Raw genomic sequence first — 10,000 nt, 5'->3', positions numbered from 1 at the left:
TACATGGCAACATACCGGAATGCTAAATCGCTTAGTGGTAGGTCTTTGCCAGTAAGGTGGTAACTGGCCGAAGCCTTCCACCAGCCAGACCTAGACCAATTGAGAAAACCTCAATCGGCCCAGCCAGGGATCAAACCCAGGACACCACTGCTAATGTTTTCCTCTCAAAGATTCTATCTAACTTTTAGTATGAAATATTAATTGTTTTTTTTAATTTCAGACTAAATTGATTATTATGAACAGACCATTATGATGAACCACTGATATTGACTCAAAGACATGAAGATGAGTGCTTTGACAACAAGACTGACTAGCTGAGCCAGTTTAAGAATTATGTGGTGTGTGTGTGTGTCTAATTCCAGGAGCTCTCTATGTCAGCCATCCATCTATATTCTTACTTATTTTTGTTAATAGGGATGATGACAGTTTTTTAAATTGTATATAAATTAAGAGTATACTAATAGTAAAGCAATTTTGTAAAAGGAACAGGGTATCTGCGATCATTACTTTCGGAGCTACAGGGATTTAAAGAGTCAGATTTGCGGCGCTGCCGCGGATCCCTGAAAAACGCCCCATACAAAATGGCTCGAAAAAATGACGTCATAGGCAATGTAATGATCGTTAGATTTGTATGCGCGTTCAAACAAAATGACTAATATCTTTGTTATTTGTGCGTTTATCTTTATAGTTCATATATTAAAAAATGTCAGATTTAATGTAAGGAAGCTAAAACTGTATGAATTTTCATCTAATTACGATAAAAAAATTTTAGTAGTTTTTGAAATTTTATAATCTCATTTATTTTGCAAATATCCAGACAATCTTTGCTTTTTATGTATAAATTAGTTAACATTGACCCTATTTACCCGAATGTATCATAAAAATCAATATATTCAAACCTAGTCATCATCCCCATTATAAAATAAATTTGATTATTTAGTATGTAACTTCATTGTACCTATCCTGCTGTTAGCTATCCTAGCTGTTAGAAAGATAGCATCTGTAATAATTTATTTACGGTAAAACATATTTATAAATAAACATGCTTTAACATTGAAGTATGGCCAATATGTTGTCAAGTACAGTGGGCAGGGCTGAATCCATGATCCCTCAGTGTCTAGTCTGGCCCCTTTATGGAGTAGCTAGTTAGGCTTTAGCAGATTTATATTCTAATTTGGTAAAACTCGTTTTTCTGATTTAAGAAAATATACTAATCATCAAAACAGTGTCTGCAAGTACTGTACAGGCCTACTGTTTGGATGAGAAGTATATATTTGATTATTTTTAAGCTTTGTGGTTTCAGGGTTTAAAAAATGTCTAACTGAAAGTCTATGTTTACTGTATTTATTATTATTATAATAAATAAACTTAAAAAATCTTTTTTTTATAAACTTCCAACCCCTATTTCACCCTCAGAGGTGTCATTTTCATAAGTCTTAGAATACTAGTAGTCAAGATACTGTAATAAAAAGATACAGTTTGTGAGATTGTAGGGGTAAACACTGGACCTACTGAACCCATGTTGAAGATTATTTTACCAATAAAAATCCACATTTGAGTATTATAGGCCATGTATTCCTTCCCACGGGAACAGGAATTATGTGGGTGAAACTGCAGGGGGGTGAACATACACAGGTATTATAAATGTATTTTTTACAACTACACTTTTTTGAATAATTTATTTAATTATTGTAATGGTAAAAAAAATATTGATAGTAAAATGTTAAACTGAAAGCTTTAGTTTTGGAAAAGACTACAAAAAACAAACTCAGCGAAGTAAGTATTTTTTTATTTTCAAATATCATCAGCATTTCACAATCTATGCAAATATTTTGATAATACACACACATTTATGATTTGACCAGATAATAGGGTCATCAGTACAATGTCCTATCAGCTAAAAGCCTTTGCCATCTTTTCTTCAGCACACCAATATGTTATTCCACTGTATTGCAGGTGCTTTTTGCAATATTGGAGTCTGCAGTTATAAGGCATATTCCAAATATCCTGTAAAGCAAAATTGTTAATATTGAGCATATTATAAAATACACACATCAACATTTAGTCTCAATGTAAGTGTAGTTTGTGTACTAAGATAATATAGCAGACAGACAAGCTTCGCTTTGACTCATTCCCTATTCCTATCCTATTCTACTCCCACCCATTGGCTTATCTACTATTATTTCCTATTCCTATTCGGTAGCTCAGAATCCTAGGGTTCCTAGGGTGGGCATGCACCAATGGAAAATGTAAATGTACCTATGAGCGATGACGAAAGAGTTCGTTCGCCATAATCATAATTTTAAAAATGAAATTCGATTCCTTTTTGCTTAATAAACAGCAAACTTGAACTAAACCACACACATAAGCCCTGGAACACAGATCCCAACACATTGGATACAACAACATGCAAGATGTCGCAGAAATCTAAAACATGGTATGGTATTAAATATCGTAGGTAGTGAGTTTATGTCGCTCTATGGACTTATCGTCTCTTTCTCTGGTACGTCCAAAGAAAGTGTGTGTACGAAGACATTGGATGCTGGAAGAAAGATGCTGTTTGATCCCCAGTTCTTGGAGGAGTGAGACTGTGTCCAGGATATGCAAGCATTCTTCTTCAACTCATTTCTAGAGCGTGTACATTCTTTTTCTCACTTTCTCTCAGAGTCCAAGTCTCAGCATCCTATATAAATCGATTAATAGCACTCAATTAACTTCATTGTTTTGACTTTATAGGTTCATTGCAAAGAATATATTATTTATTACTCTTTTTAACAGAGTTCATTGTTTACAAACAAAACACTTCGCAAAGTTTCGTCCTAAAAATGCTAACTGTGGACGGAGAGACTGAATTGAGAGATTTAGAATGGAAAAAAATATTAATTTTAGATATTTAATAAAATATAAATTATTATTTTGGAATTTTGGACATCCACAATTTGTCCGTTTTACGATCAAAGGTGACTCAAGACCCATAGTAAGTTTTTGACATAGGCCATGAACATAAAACTTTACACAATTCGAAGACAATCGCAAATAACTGTCAAATCTTAACAAATCATTCACTCTTCGTATAAAAATAACGATCTAATCGTAATGAACTAACTATGCCCAACCGATGGCTTTCCATTGGCTTACACAATCCGAAATAGCCGTTTGACAAGTAAAAACGTACGATTTCAACTGTCAAAATCAATCGTTTGCGTTAGACAATTAGGCCCCTTGTGAATCCCGAATCGTAAATCTATGGGTGAATCGTAAATCTATGTCTCAGACGAATAGACTAGTTGACACTTTCTTTATATGGTCACATTGTCAGGTACATATTAGTCAGTGTTGCCAGAAGGTTACTTTTGTAACCTTTTAGGTGATTTTTTGACTGCATTGGTAACTTTTAGGTTACATTAATAAAAAGGTTACTTTTACGTGATATTTCGGAATTTTTAGAATTAACTTACAATTTCGTATATCTAAAACAGAACGGTCGTTAAATCAAGAAATGCGGACAAATGCTCAAGAACTCATCGATGTTGCTGTGTCAATCTCACTATAAATGAAGACGTTACAATTGACGTTGCGAAATAAGCAAGTTACTGCCACATTGAATTTCTTAAAAAAATCAAGTATGAATATAAGAAATTAACGTATATTGGTTTTTAAATCCTTGCTCTTTAATTGTATTTTTCTTATCCCATAAGTAAAAGGCAAACAATCAGGGCCTTACTTAAGATGATTCTATTTACGAGTAAAATATCCTTCGGTTTGTAGTAATTTAGTACTTGGCTAGTATTCGTAACAGACAGATATTAAAAAAAAAAAAAAACAAAATTACTATAGCCCCCAGAGGCTGAAATGGTGGTTTAGCCATACTGTGGAACGCAAAAAGCAAGAGTAGTAGTAGTCAAAAGGTTACTTTTTACACAAAAAGGTTACTTTTTTAATATTTCGGGTAACTTCTCATAAGATCCAACTGGCAACACTGATATTAGTATTCTGTGGGGACATTGGGTACTTGAACCCACAAACGGCTAAAAAGATACTTGTACCGACCAAACTCGTAAGTCTATGGTTACTGTTCTTCTTCTTCTTCTTCTTGGTTCTATGGCTCCGCGCGTCGAGCGATTGAGCCAGTATCAAGTAGTTTTTTTTTTTTTTTTTTTTTTTCCGTTATTTAAAACGAGGAAACTTGTTTAATTATAAAACTCGAAATTTTGAAGGTACGGAAATTTTAGAAAGGATCAGAAAAGGATAGGAAATATAAAATAGAATACTTATACTGAATATTTACAATTAAATACTAATCATTCATTTTCAATACTATAAAACATATATTTACATAAAAAATTGTACATCTAAAAGTATTTACAACTTAATATCATTAATTAGGATAAAAGAGGAAAAAAGTTTATATATACAAGGTTTATCATAGGACAAGAGGATGTCAACGGAAGTAGGAAGTGGGATGTGGAAAAGAATAAGGTCCTTGTAAAATGATTCTCGATTAAATTTTGGACATGATAAAAATATGTGATTAAGGTCACCCACTTCACCACACTCGCACAAATCACTGCTCACAATTCCAAATTTCGCAAGTTGAACAGGAGAGCAAACGTGGCCCAAACGCATACGCGTCAAGATACATGTTACCCTCCTGCTCAATTTTATCCTTGAGAACCATGGCTTTGTCGGAATAAAGTTATGTATCCTAGCAAAGGCTTTGCCCTTTGATTGGCTGGAAATTGACCAAGCCACTTTCCAGGACTCCTGAAGGGAACGTTTTGTCACTGTACACAAATCATAGGCGTAGTTACAATAGTCTGCCATATCTCCGCATGAAATAGCCTCATTGGCAAGCTGATCAGCACGTTCATTTCCAGGAATGCCTGAGTGACCTGGTACCCAGGAAAACACCACTGAATAGCCTTTTTCATTACATGTAAGTAGAAGTGTTCTAATTTTTAAAATAATATGATGAATTTGAGCAGACTTAAAAGGGCATCTAGATAGAGCTTGCAGAGCACTCATAGAGTCCGTAAATATAATGGATTTCTTAAGTTTAGCAAGAAGAATATATTCAACAGATTTAAACAAACCAAGGCATTCTCCAGTAAATACAGATGATTCAGGTGGAAGTTTTATTTTCTGAACAATATTATATTGAAAATGAAAAACTCCAACTCCTACTATACCATCTGATGCATGCTTAGAAGCGTCACTATATATATAATGATAATCATTAAATTCATTTTCTTTTAATATGTTTACAAACAGAGGAGCTTCAAATTGATTTCTTGGAATATCTGGATTGATTCTAACATCCGGAGAGGTTATTAATGCATTATATTTAATACCAAAAGTAGGGTAACAATATGTACTATACATCGGCGCTTGTATGGAGCAAAATATTCGATAGCTTTTGATAAGACACGGGGGAGATTTATGGGACCAATACGAACAAGTGTCTGTAAATTCCAGAAGGAGTTGGAGTTTATTACGTAAAGGATGATATGAAAATTGCATAGCTTTAAATATATACCTATCAGATAGAAATTGTCGTCTTAAACATAAAGGTGGTTCAACACACTCTATTTGCATAGCATTGATAGGTTTCATAGCTCCAAGGATGATCCTTAAAGCTTTGGCTTGTACGCAATCTAATTTACTAAGAGCTACGGCACTACATGGCTGTAGAACAAAAGTGGCGTAATCTAGCAAGCTACGAATTAAGGCATTATAAATAAGACGTAAGGATGCAGAATGAGCACCCCACCAGACACCAGTTAGACACCTGATCATATTTAGGTTTCTTTCACATTTAGTTACAATATAGTTACAGTGAGGAACTCCGGTAAGTTTGGAGTCTAAAATAACTCCCAAGAATTTTACCTCAGATTTTACAGGGATAGGATTATCCATATAAAGTACGTTAAACTCAGGAATGATTCTCTTTCTAGAAAATAAAACCACAGTACTTTTAGTAACCGATAATTCCAGACCATTGAGATTTAACCATTTATTTAATTTAAAAAGGGAAGACGATAAATATTTACTTGCATTTTGTATACACTTGTCCGAGATATATAGTAGGAGATCATCTGCGTATTGCAAGACGTTTACGTTTGTGTTTAAAAATATCTCTAAGTCACAAGTATATACATTATACAGCAATGGACTAAGGACCGACCCCTGCGGTAGGCCTCTCCATACCAGCCTTGAAAGTTGAGTACCGTTGTGTAGGTCTAATTTAATACATCTCTCAGAAAGCATATTGATGATAAATTTGATTAATATTTGGGGAACATGGAGGTCATGTAATTTATTGTGTAAGACGGAGATCAACACATTATCGTACGCTGAGCTAATGTCAAGAAAGGCCGCAAGAACTGCCTCATTCTTCGAGAATCCTAACCTAATATCCGAAACAAGTATACTAATATTGTCTATGGTGCTACGACCTTTTCTAAATCCCAGCTGATTGGCTGTCAAAATATTGTTATGTTCAATGAAAAATTCTAACCTATTTTTAACAAGATGCTCAACTAATTTGGCAAGAACAGAAGAGAGGGCAATTGGACGAAAAGAAGAAACATCAGAGGCTGGTTTATTAGGTTTTAATATGGGAACTATGATTTGTGTTTTCCAAGAAGAAGGAATGTTACCAGACAACATAATTGCATTAATAACACACAAATAATAGTTCAAAGAAGCGTCATTGCAGTTAATCAAGAATGAGTATGTAATACCGTCTTCGCCTGGAGATGAGTCTTTTACATAAGACAACACCCCTTTCAGTTCGGATAAACTAAAGGGGGCATTAAGGTCTGTATGACTACATGGTACAGAGTAAGGAATACAGCACTGGGCATTATTAAAGTTTGGAACATATGGAGGAGCCAACTTGTCTATAAATTGATCGGCTAGCTCAATTGGTAAGGTACCTGATGAAGATGAATAGAAAGCCGACTTAAATCTTCTAATATTTCTCCAAACTAACGATGGGCAAATATCTGGACTTATGGATTCGCAAAATCGTCTCCAACCCTCAAATTTCTTCTTTTTGAGAAGCTTGCTAGTTGAACGAGCTATTTGGGTATATATTTCAAAGTTCTCTGCAGTCATCACAGAACAATATTTTTTTTCAGCCTCTTTCCATTGCTTGATGGCTATAGTGCACTCATGATCACACCAAGGAGGAAATGGAATTTTACCCTGTCTATTACCTTTTAATGGAAATAAAGTGTTAGCAGCATCAATTAAAATTTTAGTAAACTCATTTGAACATATTGTTTCATTACCACCATTAACAATAGGAAGACTAGATATCTTTTGATCAACATAATGTTTAAATGTATTCCAGTTATCTGGCAGTTTATGCTTTAGTTTAGAACTATATTGTAGATTAGAATAAGGGCTAGAGATAGGTAAAGTAAGTACAATAGGTGCATGATCACTGCCATAAGTGTGGTCAAGTACACTCCAGGATATCAGAGAGGCTAAACTTAGAGAGCAAAGTGACAAGTCTGGAGCACTAGGGCCTTCACCAGGGCGAGTGCGTCGAGTTGGAGTCCCATCATTCAATATACATACATTTTGAGAATCTAAAATATCTGTCATCAATTCACCATAATAGTTAGTGTTAAAACTTCCCCATGATTGATTTTGACAGTTGAAATCCCCAAGTACTAAGAATGGGCAAGGCAAAGTAGATAATAATTGACTAAACTCATTATATAAGGAAGTGGAAGGGTGAGGTATGTACACAGAAATAATACAAATTTTATTTACAATCACAGCAATGGCATTAATGCCATCACTGAGAGGAGGGAGAGAAAAAATCTTATATGAAAAAGTGTTCTTAATGAGAATGGCCACTCCACCAAACCCATCAAATCTATCACTTCTTACAGTAACAAAACCAGAGATCCTAAAGGGAAACTCTGATTTTAACCATGTCTCAGAGAGACATATAGCCATAGGCTTATATTTATTTATTAAGTAAATAATATCTATTTTTTTGCTAACAGCACTCCTACAGTTCCACTGAAGGATTTTGTGGTCCATAATTATTAAAGTTTTGGTTTAAAGCTGTCAGTAAAGAATTGGCGACGTTGGACGGTAAAAAGTTAGTATTTGAAAATGAACAACTAGAATTTGAAAGTAATTTGATAAGTTCCAAAATTATTTCAGCAATAGATTGCTGAGGGATTGTATTTGATCTCTGTTTCAAAACATTACCATCAGGCATTTGAGAATTGTGATTATTATATTCGTTGTTAATTGTTTCATGCATGGAGCGGTCATACCCTCCGGTTTGTTTAGGAGGGGCACGACGTTGAGTGAAAACAGTTTTTTTATGAGAACTGTTAGATGCCATAGGTTCATATGATCCAAAGCTAGAGGCAGGGTGTTTTTCATCGGACTTGGGAGGAGAGGAAGCTGCTACATCAGCATACAATTTTGATGTTGGAGGGTGGATCTTGGCTGCTTCTGCATATGATAAACAGCTCTGGGCCATTGAAATTTTAATCTTTTGCTGTCTTGAGAACTCCGGACACACTTTACTAGTGGCAAAGTGGCGACCAGAGCAATGGAGACAGCAAGAGTTTTCATATATAACTGAACATGTTTCTGAGGTATGATCATCACCACATTTAAAACAACGTGGTTTTGATCTACAGAGGACTTTAGTGTGGCCAAATTTGCAGCAGTTATAGCACTGTATTGTGGGGAAAATATATAGTTCTACCGGGAGAGCTGTGTAACACATGTACACCCTTTTAGGTAGCACTTGTCCATCAAAAGTCAGTACTACCATGTTGGTGTTGGAGAATGAAATTTTGCCATCAGTTATATTTTTCTTTTTGATTCTCCTAACCTTGATAATTTGGCCACATCCTATAGGAACAGTGATATTTTCCTGAATTTCTTCTTCCAACCATTCCTGGGGCACACCTTTTACAATACCAACTCTTGTAATAGTAAAGCTAGGAATAAAAACTTTATAAGAAAGAGCAATTACAGAATTTTCAGTGAATAAATTTGCATCTTTATAATTTGTAAAAGCCATGGAAACTCTATTTCTGCCAATACGCTTTAAACTACCATTGACAATGTTCTTAATGTTAATTTTTTTCAAATCTTTACCAAATTGGATTGGGTGTAAAGTAACAGGGTCCGTTGGGGATGATGTTATTTTTTGGACGTGAACAGTGAAAGGGCCTGAGTCTGATTCCACATATTTTCTGTTTAGTGGTTTTGTACTTTGTGGAGGGAAGGAGGTCGGTAAGTCAGTTTTTTCACTATTTTCGTTATTTATTTCAATAGGAACTGATTTATCATCGGAGTCCTCTGAACATTTACACTGATCATATACTTTTCCGTCTTTACTTTTACGTTTTTTAGAGTTGCAATGTCTGCACCTTTTACGGGGTTTACTACGTTTCCGTTCAGATTTAGGAAAGAGACCATCCTCTGTGTCCATTGAGGAGTCCTCAATGGTCACATTATATGCTACAGAAGGTGTTTTTGTAAACGTTAAAGGAGGTCCAGGGCCGGTTCCCGGACCGCCGGGATCGTCTGGGGGATCGACCCCCATAGTATAGAAAAGACACTTACCAAATATTTAAATATGTATACTATTTACACAATTTAATATATAAATAAGTAATAATAATAAACTAATAACTATTTACACTCTACTGATCCACTTTTCAATTATTTATAATCGAAAACCAAAAACACGTCCGCCAAATTAGAAGTTTCCCGCGCTTTTCCACGCGCAACTTATTTTGCGCGCACTATTCACTTCCTGGTTACTGTTAAATTTTGAAAAAAGTCAAGGAGATGCGTGACTTTTAATGGGTTTCACCGGCTTCACCACACTGCTGGTAAATACTCATTCTGGACATTATTTATTCTGTGTATGTGGCTAAATGAAATTAAGACATTTAGCCCCCTTTGTTCACCTCAGTTTCGACTCGTTAGTGACATATCTAATAGT

Source organism: Bicyclus anynana, chromosome 20 (genome assembly GCF_947172395.1).
Source record: "Bicyclus anynana chromosome 20, ilBicAnyn1.1, whole genome shotgun sequence".
Classification (NCBI taxonomy): Eukaryota; Metazoa; Arthropoda; class Insecta; order Lepidoptera; family Nymphalidae; genus Bicyclus; species Bicyclus anynana.
Note: the sequence above shows the minus strand (reverse complement) of the source record.